The 16068-nt window shown below is 39.8% G+C and overlaps 1 protein-coding gene across 5 annotated transcripts in view; it reads left to right on the top strand.

Moving 5' to 3' along the window:
- Positions 1-16068, top strand: part of LOC132405358 (drebrin-like) — a 190145-nt gene that overhangs the window by 72251 nt on the left and 101826 nt on the right. Inside the window, exon 2 of one of the 5 annotated variants that reach the window (XM_059990107.1) lies at positions 13537-13747. The exons of 3 other annotated variants lie outside the window; for them this stretch is intronic. The gene's annotated coding sequence lies outside the window, so the exon portion shown is untranslated. Of the gene's footprint in view, positions 1-13536; positions 13770-16068 lie in introns of all 5 variants that reach the window. One more of the 5 variants, XM_059990106.1, reaches the window with a different exon arrangement.

The raw sequence follows: 16068 nt of genomic DNA, 5'->3' as shown, positions 1-16068 counted from the left end.
GAAACTTGTCTTGCCTCCTGTGCTGATACCTCACTTCCGAAGTTCAGTCAACAAGGATTGGGTATGATAGTGTTATTTTTCACTTCAGGCTGCTACTGAAGCACTTGCAACTTCATAAGATTTTGGTTATTTTGCAGCTAACTAACTGTAAGCAGTCAGTTTGCCACACTAAAGAGGGATCTACAATGGACAAGACAATAGAGGAGATGGACCAAGGTGTTAAGTGGTATGGGTCTTTCAATGATGAGGAGAATCTTTTTTGCCCCATATTTGTTTTATTTTGGAGCAGTTTAGAGGAAGATTTTTTTTCACCCGTAAGATTGTTTTTCAATCCTCTTGGGTGGAGTCTTTCATTGACTCGATTATATTTCTTAGATCTACTGAGTATGCTGCAAGAAAACAAATCTCAGGGCTGTAAATGGTGACATACACAGTATTGTGCAAAGGTTTGCACTGTACTGCCGCTGCCAAATCAAAAACAAATTTCATGTTGTACATGATTCTGATTCTGCAATGTGAACTGAGAGTGAAAAGGGGTTAGGAAGATGGGAATCATGGTTGAGAAAAGGGGAAGGGAGGAGGAGGGAAGGGAAGCACCAGAGAAACATTCTGTAATAATTAATAAACCAATTGTTCAGAATCAAATGACCTTGCCTGGTGTCTCAAGGCTGGGTGTGTCTGCACCCACACCATTCCCACCCTGGCACTCCTCCTCTGCCACCTGTCCCACACCCTCTCCATGGTGCCCCACCCTTGCCATTCCCAGAACCCTTTGCTTTTGCGGACTTACAAACTCACTCTCCACTCCATGTTGTCAAATACAGTACTGTGCAAAAGTCTTTGGCACCCTAGCTATATACTGTATATGTGCCTAAGACTTTTGCAAAATACTATAGTACAGTACTTAGATAATAAATTTACTTTGATCTTTGGTGTATTTGCCTGCCTTCGATAAAGAATATTTTACAAAATAATTGTTCATTGGCAATCTGAATTGTGCCATGCCAAACCTGATTGGTAGATTATTAAAAAAGCAATCTGTTTAATCTCCAGTTAGGAATTATTCTCCCATTCTGTCTATTCCTATTTGTTTGTGTTTCATACGCTGACCCTGAAGAGGATGTACCTTCAAATTGCGTTGTCAAACACTGACTCCGGGAGGATTTGTTTCTATTTCTTTTCACAGATTAAACATATCCATCCAAAGTAATTGTATAGTATGATTTGAAAAGAACTGAAACTGTGTGGTGTTTGAGGCAGGAAGAGTTAAATCATTAAGGTGATCATGTAAGCAGGAGGGGGATGGAATGCATCTGCGTTCTTTTCAGAAGAAACTGGATTTCCCTGTTTAATCAAGTACTCGTGGGAGGGAGGTCACAATAATGAAAGATGCATATTTCGAGTTGTTGTGGTTTTAAGGAGCAATGGGTACTGCAAAATATTTAGACTTCAACAAGAGTCTGCAAAATCACATATCACAGTCAGAACAACAATGCACCCACCACAATTCATTTTGATATTTTTGGCCAGGGGAGGAGAAGACTCCTGCTGCTGATTGTTAATCAGACTATGAGTGACACATTTGTAGTTAGTATTTTAGTCATGATGTTCCAGTTAGACTTGGTTGTGCCTTCCTACAGGTCTAAATGGCCAGCTGACATTTGACTTGGGTTTAAGATCAAGTTTGCGATGGCCTGCAATGGGACAATGGCACATTTTGATCTGTGTTCCATTAAAGGAGATTCTTGAGGTGGATAACTGATCAGTGTAGCGACAATGATGTTGGCTGAACTTGACATTGGAGATTGAGTGAGGATAATATGGTACTCCATTCCCAATGGATAAATCAGACCGTGGCCAAGGCTACACGAGTGCAGATAAATGTGCAAACAGAAGAATAATAATGGGAGGGATGGTTGTTCAAGTCTTTTTGGTCTGCATTTGTAAAGGAGGTCTAGAGAAGAATGCTAAATGCCTTGTCACAGTTCATCCCGTGATTGACAAATTCTTATTCAGTTTGTCCTCCATTTCATTGTTCCCTCATTACTACCTCTCCAGCATCACTTTCCAGTGGTCCACCACCCTTTCTTTTAATCTTAAAGAACTTCAAGTATCCTCTTTTATTGGCTAGCTTACCTTCACATTTCATCTTTTCTCTCCTTACTGGTTTTTTAATTGTTTTTTTAAAATTTCCTACTCCTCTAGCTTTCTAGTGAATTTTGCTATATTATATGTCCTTCAGACACAGTTACCTCATCCTTCCTTTAGAATGCTGTTATTCTTTGCAATCGGCCAACCTTGTAACTTCTGTTTTACCCCCAGAAATTCTCGTCATTGCTTCTCTACAGTCATCCCTGCTTGTGTCCCCCTCCCATCAACTTTGACCAGCTTTTCTCTCAAGCCTCTGTAGTGACCTTTACTCAATTGTGATGCCGATGACATTGTCAGCATGAAGAACGTCATGCATCTTTATTGACCATAATTAATGGTTGAATGTGTTTAATCTGTAGAAAATTTTCAACTTGTCCTCTCCAACCTTCTGAGGGAAGCCCCCTAATAACCATCAGATTATCTTCATGTATGCATTAATCTGAATGCATGTTGATAGATGAAATTTGCATACACAGTGGATTCTGGTTAACTGGAGCAGCTGCTTATTTGGAAAAACTCTTAAAGAACAAAAACTAATCAAGAAACTAACTGGGATTCCATTTGTTTGTTGAGGATACTATACCTCTTAATTGGGACAGGAAATGAAACAGCCAGGAGTGAAACTGAAACAATTTCACTACATCAAGTTGGGTACTACGAAGAATTTGAAGGAACCAACAATCATCTTAAACGCTACAATGAAAATGAATATTTTGAGGATATGATTATTGTAAACATTTTGAAAGCATTGTATGAAGGCAGTTCATTATTTGCATTAAATGTTTGCATTGACTTCATTCATTTACCGTTGATCAGAAGAACTTGGCAGCGTACACTGGATGAACTCCTCCATTGATAACTATTAAGAACTAATAAACAGTTTTGTAGTACTGCAGTAGTTTTGGTAGTGTTCTCATTTGTTCTCTGTTTCATTTAAATACATAACATTTTACTTAGTTAAATGGTAGCTTGTCCTTTTATACCTTTTTATCGATTTCCATGAAACTTTGGTTGTGCTTAATAGGGATAAAATGCACTGGTCCCAATGAGCCGGAATCCACTATATATGATTTTATAGCAATTAGATCAGTAGTTATCTGTGGTCTTCTCCTGGCTTTCTATCATTCCTGGATAGAAACTCTATTCCAGCTTCAAAAAAAGATGTGATCATTGTTGATGTAGTAAAACAGTTCTTTTATTATATAAATTTAAAATGCTAGTAATAATTAAACTGTATTAATATTCAAAAAGTGGGTCACCTTAGGCCAGAGCATTCCTCAGATACTCTGACATCAATGAACTCTTATTTTAAAACCTATGCTGAAGATAGGTTATAGTTATTAGATGATTTAGCTTTAAGGTGAGAGGGGAAAGTTGAAAGGAGATTTACCCAAGTTTTGTTTTACGTAGAGAGTGGTAGGTGTCTGGAATGCATTGCCAAGGAGAGTATTCGAGGCATTTACCTCAATATGTGAATAGGCAGCAAATTGAAGGATATGGACCATGTTTAGGCAGATGTGCAGTTTAAATTGTCAACACAGACCTGATGGGCCAAAGGGCCAGCTCCTGTGTTGTATTGTTTTATATGTAACTATACCACTGACTTTTTAAAGATGGCTTTGTTGCTTTTTTTGGTGCAGCAGCAATTTTATTAATTTTTAGATTCATGCTGACGATGGTCCTTTTATTTTGTAAGTACATCATGGAGTGAGTTGAAATATGGAACATATCCAAGTTTGTCTAATTGAAGGATTTTGTTAAAGTTCTTTAAGATGTATAAATTATGTATGTGCTATATTAATAGACCCATCTCCAAATCTCTGAGCTGTCAGGGTGTTCAGTATTTTGTGCAGACCTTACTGCCTGCCTATTACTTCACAAAATCCAACCACTTGAAATATTGTATTAAGTACATCCTACTTGCTGCTGGAAGGATTGGTCTTTTTAATGAGAGGCTTAAAAAATGAACGGGATAGCAAAGGTTTCTTCAGAGCTAATTGGTCAATCTATTTCAAGGTAACTGATGCTTTAAAGAAACAGTTGGAGACTATATTGTACAAGTACCATTAGACCCTTATGAGTTTGCTACAGAAGCAAAGACAAAATAGGCAGATTTGCTACTGGTAAGACTAAAAGATGAAGAAGGCTTCTAAATTCCTGAACCACCTACTTTTAACATACCTGAATGCCAGCACCCTGACCCAATACCAATTGTTGACATTTTATTTATGATGCCACGTGGTTCTATGTCCTGCAAACCATTTTCCTCTGTTTGGGGAAGGAAAGATTGGACCACTGACCAAGATATTGTTCATATCAGTATGTAAATATATTTTCATTGTACACTTAGTATGATGTTCTTGATCCTTAATATACACTACTAATCCAGCTAGTTCTTGGTTGGTCAAAAAGTGTCACTCAGAAACCTTACATTTTCATAAAAGGTCATAATTGTTAATGTTATTTCACTCTCCACTGAGCTGAGTATTTCCAATATCTTCTGTTTAATTTTAATTTTGTTTCTGATTTTCCTATAACATGTCGGTAGCAGGTTATCTTTACCTTCGGCCAGGAGTTTGTTTACTTTAAAAAAAACAATGGTCAGCTTACCCTGGAGCAGATTAAATTTGTGATGTCTATATGTGATTATCACCCATCAGGAGGTTTACATATCTCATTTATCTGCAGCAGTTTCATTTTTCCTAGTATATTATTTCTAGCATGAAACTTCCTCCAAATGTTGTCAGCATGAGCACAATCCAGGATGCAGAGATATTTTCAATCATGCTGGTTGGAAATGAAAACAGCTAGACCATGTAACATAGGAGCAGAATTAGGCAATTTAGCCCTTTGAGTCAACTCTCCCGTTCGATCATGGCTGAGTTAATTTTCCTTTTAGTCCATTTCTCTTGCCTTCTCTCCACAACCTTTGATGCCCGTAGTAATCAAAGACCTGTCAACCCAAAGATGTGGCCTCCACAGTTGTCTGTGGCAATGAATTCCACAGATTCACCACCCTCTGGCTAAAGAAATTCCTCCTTACCTTTGATCTAAAATGTTGCTGTCACAAAACAAGCATCTTGTACTTAATCATCCTCTAAAAGACCAGTCTGCCCACACTGAGATCTCTGACCTCAAATGCAGCATCGCACGTGACTGTTAATTGGCAAGATGCAAGATTGTCAATGTCATTTCCTGTACACGTGTAAGGAGAATTAAATAACTTTTACTCCAGATTTGATGCAGCATTAAAAAAACCCCACAAAGATGAACACAATAATACTACTAAAAAATACAGTAAATATAAATACATAAGATAGCTTATGCGCATTGATTGTCCATAAAGTTGCGGTAGGCTGTACATAAGGTGACTGATGGGAGATAATAAAGTAGTGGTGGAGTTAGTGGGTGGAGATGTTGCCCAGTCTTTCTGTTTGGGGAAAGTAGGCAGGTGGTCTTGGTATGGATACTATGTCACCTCTTTCCTGATGGAAGTGGGACAAGCAGTTCATGAGTCGGGTGTATGGGATCCTTTATAATGTCCTGGCCCATTTCTGGCATCCTTCTGTATATACGTCTGTAGGCTGAAGCCAGTGATATGTTGAAAGTTTTGACTACTGGTTGTGGAGGCCTCCTGTACACTGCAGTGCAGTTTCTGAACCTAGCAGCAATGTTGGTATGCTCTCTACTACACATCTGTAGAATGATGTGAGCATAGATGTGCAAGGTCCAGCTCTCTTCAGCCTTCTCAGAAAGTCAAGACGTTGATGAGGTTTTGTGATTGTGTTGGACGTGTTCTGGGACCATGAGGGTTTGTGCAATACGTGCACTCCCAGGAGTTTGAAACTGCTCACAGTTTCCACTGCTACACGGTCGATGTAAGGACAGGTGAATGTTGTGCGAGTTTTCCCAAAGTTGATAACCATCTTCTTTGTCTTGCTGATGTGAAGAAAGAAGTTATTTGCCTGGCAACTACCTCCTCTCTGTAGACCATCTCATTGTTGTCTGTGATGAGCCCCACCACTGTGAATTTGTCATTAAACTTGACAATGTAGTCATGTGTGAGCAGAGTGTACAGCGATGGACTCAGTGCACAGCCCTGGGGGGCACCCGTTTTGAGGATGATGTGAATGGAGGATCAGCTGAGTGTCCTGACTGTCTGAAATCTGTTCATTAAGAAATCCAAAGCCCAATTGCACAGTGGTGACTGAGGAGTAGGAGTTTGTTCACCAAGGTCTGTGGGACAATATTGCTGAATGCCAAAATGAAATCCAGAAACAGCATTCTGACATGTATCCTTGTTTTCTACATGTGTCAGAGCCAGGTAAATGACGGATGCTGTGATATCTGTTGTTGAGTAGTTCTGCCAGTAAGCATATTGGTGAGAGTCCAATGTGGCAGGAATGGAGATTTTTGTTATCTGCCATTATCAACCATTAGGAACGAGCATTATCATTCTCCAAACTCTGGAAGTTCAAAGAATGCAGTTGTACCTTTACAGAGGCATCCCTGTCACTATCCTAGGCTCTAGACCAGTCTGGTCTCTAGCACCCTGAAGGGACGGTTTTCACCGGTAAGTTGAAGTCCCTCCAACCCCTGCAAACACTCCCACCTAACAGTGTAGCATTCCTTCATTCAGTAGTAATGCTCCCCAATACCCGAGTGAACAGGCAGTAAGATCTAGGAGCAGAATGAGGCCACATGGTCCATCGAGTCCATTCCGTCATTTCTTCATGGCTGATCCAATTTTCCTCTCAGCCTCAATCTCCTGCCTTCTCCCTGTATCCCTTCATGCCCTGACCGATCAAGAATCTACCAACTTCTGCCTTAAATATCCATAGACTTGTCCTCCAAGGCTGCCTGTGGCTAAGAATTCCACAGATTCACCATTCTCGCTATTGAAATTCTTCCTCATCTGCATTGTAAAAGGACACCCCTCTATTCTAAGGCTGTCTTCTGGTCTTAGACTCCCCCACCACGTGAAATATCCTCTCCACACCCACTCTATCAAGACCTTTCTCCATTCAATAGGTTTCAGTGAGGTCAACCTTCAGTCTTCTGAATATTGCTTGCATTGTACAATGTCCCTTTAAGAGCTGCCTGTGACAGTAACGTCTGTTGTGGTTCGTGTTGAGGGCAAACAGGACTTGCAATGCGTAAACAGGGAACACTCCACTAAGCCAATAATGCTCGTTTCAGTGCATCGTTACACAGAGAAACACAATATCATCGCTCTGTGAACCTCAAATTTAAATTCCCTTTCTTAATGTGACTTTCGCAGACAGCATTAAGGCTTTAATCCTGAAACAAAATGATTTCAAGTCTTGTTAAGGGTGAAGTGAAGCAGCAAATCTTCTATCTGTAGGTAGCTGCACCTTGATATTGCTTTTCCATTAGGCATAAACCTGTCAGCCTGTGGATGTATTTTAATTGTAGTCTGTAGCCATGGAGGTCACAGCTTTTCATGCAGTGAATTTGTTTTAAATGCTTGAGGATCTCAGGAGTGTATTCCAGAGCTCCAACCACCTCTGGATGAGATGAGCTGTCCTCATCACCCCTTCTACCAGTTACTTTAACTCAACACCTTTTTTTTTGCCCCTGCTAAGCAAGTCAAATGAATCAAAGTGCCTTATAATTATATACCCCTCAATTAAGTATCACTTTGGTCTAATTTATTACAAAGAATACAACATTATCTTATCCAATCTGTTAAAATAGCTGCAAATTCCTTGTACTGGCATAAGATTTTACTCAAAAATCTCCTCTGTGGCCTCTCCAAGCTAATAACATTTTCCAAAAGTGTATGTACAGAACTCAAATTAATGACCTACTAGACCTGAATATGGTTTCGCTGTAACCTTCTTGTTCACATGTTCTGCAACTTGGCAGAAAGTGTCCTGCAAGTGTTTTTAACTGCTTTCTTTCCCTATCCAGGTAGAATTTTGAAAGATCTGTATATTTATCATATTCCAAAGTCCCTTTCTTTCCCGCACCACTCAATATCCTGTCATTTCCATTGAACTCTGTTAATCCGGCTCACTCAGAACTTCAGTGGTGCTGGATTTGCAGATTTACTGGAGAGCTGGATGTTATTCCCTTTAATAGCTCAACACACATTTAATTTGTTTTTTTGTTAGATATTACATAGTAATCATAGTAATATGGTCTATTTTCTAAGAACCTGGGAAGTTTAAAATGAGGTGGGAAACAGCGTCACAGTTAAATTATGTAGAGCATGGGAAACATTGCCTGGTGAACCAGTCACTAAACAATCAGGATTTCCAAGTGACCTGGTAATTTATATCTTCTGAAGTCTAAGGACTTGCCAACCACAGCCATTTTTTGTATCAGTTGCAAAATTCTTTATCCCAAATAAATAGTATAAAAAGCAGGAAATGAAATACTATGCCCCCTGGAACCCCACCAGCAATAACTTGCTGTTACAAAAAGATACCTCAGCCACTACCATTTATTTCCCGTGACTCAGCAGATATTTGATCCATTATTTCACTCTTTCATGGGCTTTGTTTTTTGATTAAGCTTTGCCAAAAATCCATGTAGGTGACATCAAATGCACTGTCCACATGTATATTCCTTTTAACCCAGATGAAAGGTTTTGACTGGAAATCCTGCCACAGCTGCTGCCTGACCTGCTGGGTTCTTCTTGTTTATTGCTTTAGACTCCAGTATCCGTCTCTGGCGCGTCTCCTTCCTACCTTAAAAGGCTGGCAGGTCAGGAGAGCATTGGAATGGTTGAGTTGAGGTAGAAAAGAAACGTATGAGGTATACAGCAGCAAAGGGGCTGAGGCGGAGCCAGTGTTGGACTTTCCATTGGAGCTCCCCCCAGCAATGGCACAGATGTGTGGCCAACATAGAGTTAAGCATAACAAATGAGATGCTGGAACAACTCGATGAGTCAGGCAGAAACTGTGGAGGGAGATGCATGGTTGGTATTTCTAATTAAGACTCTTTCTCTGTCCTCATCTTGCCCTCAGAAGATGCTGCCTGACCCGCTGTGTTCTTTCAGTGCCATATTTCCCCAAATTCCAGCACTTGCAGCCTATTGTTACTTTGTGGAGAGACAGTTTGGTTATAAGCATCCGTTCTACTTTGATACACATTCCAGTAATTGAGCAGAAGGCATAACTACCTCGTAAAAATGTGATGAAGTACTTACAAATGTCATGAAGTGTGTTAAAATCTGGATTGAGGCACATTTTTTAATAGTATAAGCAATTATAAGAATATTTACAGCCAATAACAAGAGTTGCTTCATCTGCATACCATGGAGAGCTGTGAATTATTTCTCTTTGTTATTTATCTTCTGTCATTTTAATCTCCCTTCATTCAGTGGGATTCTTGCATGATTATGTAATAGCTTTTTATCATTGGACAAAACAATTTGTGTCATGGGAATGGCATGTCCTATTTTAGCTTTACTGTGTGTGAAAGTGCTAATTTGACCTTTTTCAATTAGCATCGTGCTAACTTTCTTGAATTCAGGGTTTGCAAAGAAAGTAGGAAGAGTGAGTGTGTCAAAAAGCAGAGTGTCAGGCAGCATCTATGGTGTGAAATGGACAGTCGATGTTTTAGGTACAGACCTTTCATCTGGATGGGGCTATGAACTGCTGAGGTCCTCCAGCACGTTAGCTTCAGATTCCAGCATCTGCATCTTTTGTCTCCATCTGTCTCTCGTTTTGTTTACTTTTCACCTTCCCCTGTCCCCAGAGGACCTTTCAATATCAATTTACTAATTAACTATCTCATTACACAAGGGGAATTCTAAGAAAGCATGTTCCCAAATTAATAATGAATATACTGTTACAGAATAGTTTGGAATGCATTCTATGACCTCTTCCTCCAAACTACTGTTAATTTTATTTTCCCCGGTGTATATGGATTACAATCTCCCATGATTATTGTGTTTCCTTTGCTACAACAATTTATCATTTCCTAATTAATTCTTCTTTTCTATAATTGCAATGCTGATGTTAGAATGATTGTAAACTAATCTAACCAAGTTGTCAAAAGCTCTGGATTTCTAGCATCTGCAGAATCTTTTGTGTTTATAAGTTGTCAAGAGACCATCTATTGTTGGGCTCGCCTGGGCACTTAGTTTTAATCCTGTAATACTGATTTCAGAGGCCAGCAATTAGCAAAAGAGGATAACTGAGGAGAGGATAGGTCCAGATGAGTATAAAGGAAGGAATTGATACTTGAAGTCAGAACAAATGAATGCGGTAATACATGAGTACTTTGTGTCAGTATTCACTGAGGAGGATGATTTAGAGGATGGTTGTAACAGTGGGGCATTTTGAAATGGTGGACGTAATGCTACTTCTTCTGAAAAGCATTGAGGTGGATAATTCCCAAAGCCTGTTAGCATATATCCCAGAACATTGAAAAAAAAACAACTGATTGTTTTGCTGGGCTTTGACAAAGATAATTTGTGTCCTCATTAACAACAAGTGAGGTCCCAGATGATTGGAGAGTAGTAAATGTTGTGCCTTTGTTCGAGAAAGGAAAGAGATAATTATTGTTATGTTTTGTAATTCCAAAAGCTAATCGAAAGGAAAACATGGGAGCCCAGAATACTTACGTACTGAGTTTTTATTTTACTTTTGTGAGACATGCATATATGACATGGTGGCATAATGAATTATGTAAATGAATAAAGAATGCTTAATCAAACATATTTGCACTATTACTGAAATATTAAATACACTACAATTATAAACCAGTAAGCTTCACATCAGTGGTAGGTAAGATATTGGAGAAGATACTGCAGAATAGGATATATACATATTTGGAAATCATGGCCTACTTGGGTGAGAATCAACATGGTTTTGTATGAGGCAGGTCAAGCTTTGTAAACTTGATTTTTTTGAGGAGTAGAGATAAAGGAGGTTGATAAGGGTAAGTCAGTGGTTATTATTTGCATGGACTTCAGTAAGGAATTTGATAAGGCCCCTCATTGTACGATGATCCAGAAGACAAAAATATATAGGATCTGGGGTGAATTGCAAGTTTGGGTTTAGATTGGTTTCCCCATAGAAGACAGCGAATACAGGTGGAATGTTTTTACTCTGGCGTGAGGTCTGTGATCAGTGGTGTTCCTCAAGGATCAGTGCTGGGATTTCTGTTGTTTGTGACACATATTCAAAGATTTGATTAAGATCTGAGAAACTGCTGGAGGAACTTGGCTGACAAGGCAGCATCTAGTACATTTGTTGTTTCAGGCCGAGTGCCTCCAGCGTTTTCTGTGTACATGACTCAGACTGGATGAAAATGTAGATAAGTGGATTAGTAAATTCACAGACATTGTAAAATATTATCAATAAATACAATGGAATATAGATCAGTTAAGATATTGGCAGAGAAGTGGCAGATGGACTTTAATTCCAGCAAGTATGGTTGCATTTTGGGAGGTCAAATGAAAGGGGAAAATAGACATTAATGGTAGACCCCTTAATAATGTGGAATTACAGAGAGATCATGGGGTCCAGGTCAATAGCTCACTGAAAGAAGACAATGGTCTTGTCCTCATTGGTAGGAGTGCTGACAAGAGGAAGGAAGTCATGTTGCAGTTATACAGAATAGTCAGACTGCATTTGGAGTATTGCATGCAGTGTCATTACCCCATGACAGGAAGGAAGTGGAGAGGGTGCAGAGGAAGTTTACCAGGATAAAGGCTATGAGCTGTAAGAATAGATCTGACAAACTTGGGTTGCTGTCCTTTAGCATCAAAAACTAAGGGGAAACCTGATGGAGATTTTTTATAATTATCGAAGCCATAGATAAGTAGCCATCCAGAATCTATTCCCCTAAGTTGAAATGTTAAAAAGTAGAGGACATGACTTTAAGGTTAAAGTGGTGGTGGTGGGATTGGGGTGGGGATGGAGTTTAAAATTGGCATGAGGGGTAAGTTCTTTACAGAGAGAATGCTTTATACCCGCAGCCGGTTACCATGGGTCGTGAATCAGACAGGTTAGTGCAGGGTTTCTCGACTGGGGTTCTGTGGAACCCTAGGATTCCACAAGAGATAGTGATTTAAAAAAAAGCATCATTTTTTGAACTTCACACAGTGGTGGTCAGAGACCGACCAGCCCCATTAGCAATCTTGTTGGAGGTCCCTCAGTCCAGTAGGACTGTGTTATTTGGTTGATTCCATTCTCAGTTTTTGACAAGAGAGAGGGGAGGCCATTGATAATTAGTGAGCGCTGTATTGCACAGAGGGGAGGACAGTACGTTGATGGAGGAATGTGAAGTGTGGTTTCTGAGCATTGAATGGACTCGCCCAACTTGGGCTGTGGTGTCAGCCTCTCCCTCCTGAATTAGCTCTCCCAACTTCCCCTTGCATGCCACTGACTGACCTATGGGAGTGAGCAAACTCTACAGGTGCAGTAGAAAATTGCAGGGAAATTTTCATTCTAAACGAACTCTTGAGGCTTTCTGAAACCCACCTAGAGGAACTGCAGAACAAAGCTGAACAGTATTTTCCTCCCTTTCAAGTATCTGACTGTGTGAGGGACCATTTGTCTGAACCTTGTGCTCAGCCTGAGAACTGGACTTTGAGAGAAAAAGAACTTTGTGAGCTGCAGTCTGATCATGCACTCGAGATGAGATTTACTGTCTTGCCCCTGGACATGTTCTGAATCCTCATACCAAGCCCAAACAGATTAAATTTGACAGGTCATCATTCTCTTCCTACTGCTGTTGTTAATATCTACAGCAGCATGGCATGATGGTGTTAAATTGTACAGGATATTGAAGACACACTCTGAGTGTTGTGGTAGCTCATACCCATACCAATCCAGCCAACATGATCTCATATGACAAGCACCATTGGGGTCATCAATATTGGCCTGGCTGAGATGGCTGTCAGATTTAACCTGCTTGTGCTTGGTAAGAGGATTCACTTCCACTGTGTTGAATGTTCAGACTAAAGGGTGATGTGCTTTCAAGCACAAGGCCTTTCTCCATTTTGAAAAGAGGAAATTATCCCTTTAATGACTAACACTGTTAACTGGAAGCCATTTAATTTTCTTGATATTAAGTGGAATTGCCTTTGCCCATTTTCCCACCATCAAGATCCTGAGACTTTCAATTGACAGAAACCGGCCTGATCATTTATATACTGTAGGTCCGAAGGCTAGACTGTGGGACTGTAAGACCTCTCACCATTTACATATCAAAACTAATGATAGTCCTCAGCAGAGCCAAAAACTCATGAGTGGAGAGCCAGAATAAGGAAACTTTAACTCATTTCTGCAAAAAAAAACAGAAACCCTCCAATCTGTTAATATAGACTGAATGTTTCTGTTTTTAATTATATATAATTTAGATTATGGATAAAAATTACTGATTTGTTTTTATTTCTTTAAGGGTTATGCTATGTGATTCAACATATACCGGTGTCTAACAGAAGAGGTCTGATGAACTCTTTAATAAGGAGGATAAGCTTTGTTATGATGCACAACCGTTTGTTTCTACAACGAATGGACTTCATTGGATGTTTGTGATCTACAGAAAACATGTATCCCACATATTCGGAAGCTTTTCAAGTAGCATTAGCACAGGTGATGTGCTAGGGGAGGTAATTTATTTGTGCTCAGCAGGTATGCACTGAATCCAGTGAACTGCATTATCTTCATCAGTTTTCTGTGACTAGCAGTACTTGATAGGGTGATAGAAATTGGCTTGTACAAGTTATTTTTAGCTTCGTGGAAGCAGTGCGGGTGGTTGAGAGGTATTATTTCCTGTAGTGATACAATCCTATGGTGACTGACGTTATATAGGATGAATAGGTTAAAACTGAATAGCTCTTGACAAAGGCTGTTCTTGAAACTCTAAAATGGAAGGGCAGACGCTTTTGTTTCTCTAGAGAGGTGGTTTTCATCAAATTCATTCATGACTGTTACATTCCAATTTCTGATTTATCGTCTGCTGTGCAGCTGCATGACACGCAGTGTTGACTCTCAGATTTTTATGGTAATATTTAGAATTGCATTATCTGTTTTTGTTTGATAATAGTATACATTCTGGAGATATTTTTGTCATTCACAAGATTTCATCTGACACCATCAACCTCAACTGATAATGCATGCGATCGGTGGAAGCCAAAATGCAACTGTGTGACGGTGCCTAAAAATACCATATTACGGCTTAGAAACCTGATCAAAGATGATTTGAAGCAGCTAGAATTACTGAGACCAGAACTAGATGTTGCCATTCTTATACTTAGAAAAGGATACCATACATTATTAAATATTGCCAATTCTTATTGCAGTTTGACAAATAGTGATCAGATTTTGATTAACATATCATTAGTATGTAAAAGTGTAAAATTTGCTTATTTGGTCTGATACTTCACAACTGGAAGGTTTCAGATTCATTCCTTGGGGCTTTTTTTTTGCAGCTCTAGGTTTTGGAAGAGGAAACATGAATATATTTTCTCTGTAGACATCAGATGGAACCTAACCCATACCATTGTCAAGAGTCAAATGGCATGGTTCGGTGAAGGCCCTAGCATCTAGATCCATCTATCCCGAGAGCCCAACTCAGTCTGTGTGATCCAGTTGCCATATTTAGAGTGTCTAATCTATCTGCAGAAACAAAAGTAAATATCAGCACTGGCTACCAAGATTCAGTAAACTGAGACTGACACTAAAACGTTTTGGAATGAATTATCAGGCAGATTTCAGAGGATGGATTTTGGACTGTCAGGGTGCAAAGGAATGGAGGGAAGGAGTGCTGGGAGAGGCCAGGTTGATGGGACGGAGAAGTGAGGAAGAAATGTTACTTTGATGGGTTGGGACTAATTGTTTGAAGAAGGTGGAAGTAAGGAAATGCTCATCCTATTAGTGCACTGATAATGCTGGAAAAGTACTTGACTTTTGGGTTCTGTCATTCCGACCTTCTCTCAGTTGTGAGGTTTCCTGAATTTTTGTGCCATTGATAGAAACATAGAAAACCTACAGCACAATACAGGCCCTTCGGTGCACAAAGTTGTGCCAAAATGTCCCTACCTCAGAAATTAATAGGCTTACCTATAGCCCTCTATTTTTCTAAGGTCCATGTACCTATCTAAAAGTCTCTTAAAAGACCCTATCATATCCACCTCCACCACTGTTGCCAGCTGCCCATATCTTGCACTCACCACTCTCTGAGTAAAAAAACTTACCCCTGACATTTCCTCTGTATCTACTCCCCAGCACCTTAAACCTGTGTCCTCTTGTGACAACCATTTCAGCCCTGGGAAAAAGCTTCTGACTATCCACACGATCAATGCCTCTCATCATCTTATACACATCTATCAGGTTACCTGTCATCCTCCATCGCTCCAAGGAGAAAAGGCTGAGTTCACTCAACCTGTTTTCATAAGGTATGCTCCCCAATCCAGGCAACGTCCTTGTAAATCATCTCTGCAACCTTTCTATGGCTTCCACATCCTTTCTGCAGTGAGGTGACCAGAACTGAGCACAGTACTCCAAGTGGGGTCTGACCAGGGTCCTATATAGCTGCAACATTAACTTTCGGCTCCTAAATTCAATTCCATGATTAATGAAGGCCAATACACTGTATACCTTCTTAACCACAGGGTCAACCTGCGCAGCTGCTTTGAACGTCCTACGGACTTGGACCCCAAGATCCCTTTGATCCTCCACACTGCCAAGAGTCTTACCATTAATACTACAATCTGCCATCATATTCGACCTACCAAAGTGAACCACTTCACACTTATCTGAGTTGAACTCCATCTGCTACTTTTCAGCCCATTTTTCGCAAAAAAAAACAAAGTGAGGTGTTTTATGGTTAATGAAACCTGTAACTCCAAAGCCTAAACACAAAATTGCGCTCAAAATCTTTATGTAAGAATGTCATCATGTCAGATCCGCCTCTTAAAGTGAAGCCCCA

This window comes from Hypanus sabinus, chromosome 15 (genome assembly GCF_030144855.1).
Source record: "Hypanus sabinus isolate sHypSab1 chromosome 15, sHypSab1.hap1, whole genome shotgun sequence".
NCBI classification, from domain to species: domain Eukaryota; kingdom Metazoa; phylum Chordata; class Chondrichthyes; order Myliobatiformes; family Dasyatidae; genus Hypanus; species Hypanus sabinus.
Note: the sequence above shows the minus strand (reverse complement) of the source record. Positions and strands in the feature narration are given on the sequence as shown.